We start from the raw sequence: 1,727 nt of genomic DNA on the forward strand, positions 1-1,727 counted from the left end.
CTAGAAATGTTCAACAGAAATACTGGTTACACAAAGTGGGGGTGTGGACAAAATAATCAACTCAAATGTTATTTATTTTATTTACTTCCAGTGGTTGTTTCCTGGGAAATAGAGGATTTCATGTACAACAAAACATGGGTGTCAGAAGTTTAATCTAATAGGAGCAGGTGCAAACATGTCATAAATAAATATATCAAAAACTGACATGATGTTAAAATATAAAAAAATAAATAGAGAAAATAACCGCTTTTCTAATCATAACATCATCATAGTCTTCAACGATACTAATTATTTTTATTTGTAATTAATCTTAGGGCTTTGTAAAGAAACGTAATACACATAACACTCAACATACAATTTATATAGAATATTTTATTAACTTCTGTGTGTGTTGTGTAGTTGGCAACAATAATAATAAATAATAATAATAATAAAAAGCTTTATATAGCACCATACGACACGTGCAGCTCCAAGTGCTTTACAAAATGGCGACACATCAGAAGTTAAGAACAAACAACAAGAAATTCCCCTCAGATTATTCAAAGGTACATGCAGGTTAATAGACACAAGGAGGCAAAATGTATGCTAATTGTGGGGGAAACTTTTGTAGCAATGGAGAGTCAGAGAGACACGAGGAGAGCTGGAGCTTTGATGGCAAACACTGACGGTTTATTTGGAGGTACGGCCGGAGAATTGACAAGACAGGTGGTGTGTCACGAGTTTACACAGCGGTTGCCAAAAGAATTCTGAAGAACTCTTCTGCAGCTCGAGGTTTGAACTAGTTCGGAGTGTAATAATCAACATTCTTTATCAGCAGTGTTGGGCAAGTTACTTCCAAAATGTAATATATTACATATTACTTATTACTCTCTTTAGAAAGTAATAAGTTACATTACAATATTACTGTCTCTGAAATGTAATGAGTTACACTACTTTAGTTACCAAAATAACCGCAAAAGAATAGCTAGGTATTTTAAATGCTAAAATGTAGTTTAGTGCAGCTCATTATGCATCCAGTGAAGGGCAATGTGGCATAGCATAACAACTGTGTAGGCCCTTAAGGCTACTAACAACTTGTATTACACGGCTTAGTTGAATACTCCATTCTGATTGTAAATTCTTAACATGTGACACGTTGTTAATACAGCAGTACAAACCGCTGTCAAGGACTATAATGAAGGTTAACATATTGTAAATCAAGGCAAATATTATTTAAACCATGCTCATGGTTTGAAATGGCAAACATTGAAAGGCAAAAGTATTATTAAAACCATGTAGCCTACTACATCATCACCTTGGTCCCATCATATACGCTGGGAAGAGAATATTTACTGTGCTTGAAAACTGGTATCACATCATTATGTGAGGTTGACTTTGTGACCTGGAGAACATTTCAGCTGCAACATCAGCTCGTTGATAATAAGCTTGGGATATGGGATATTTTTGTAGCGATTCGTGGTGAAGGCATCTGCGCTATTGTATGCATTATTTTTGACCCAACATTTCTACAGGCATGTCAGAATATGGTACTATTTTCACATGAATATTCTAGCCATTGTCTATTTTTATACCACAAGCTGCAAAATGACCGCCTTACCCCACTGTACAGGCGGGTAGTTATTTAAATATACCTGGCACCTGCGGGCCGCAGAGGGGCGGCGTAGTTTCGGGCGACGAAGACTGCTGCTCCGAGGCCGGCGAGTCAGGCGGGAGTAAGCTAGTGTCCA

The sequence above is a fragment of the Notothenia rossii genome, assembly GCF_949606895.1.
Source record: "Notothenia rossii genome assembly, chromosome: 10".
NCBI lineage: Eukaryota > Metazoa > Chordata > Actinopteri > Perciformes > Nototheniidae > Notothenia > Notothenia rossii.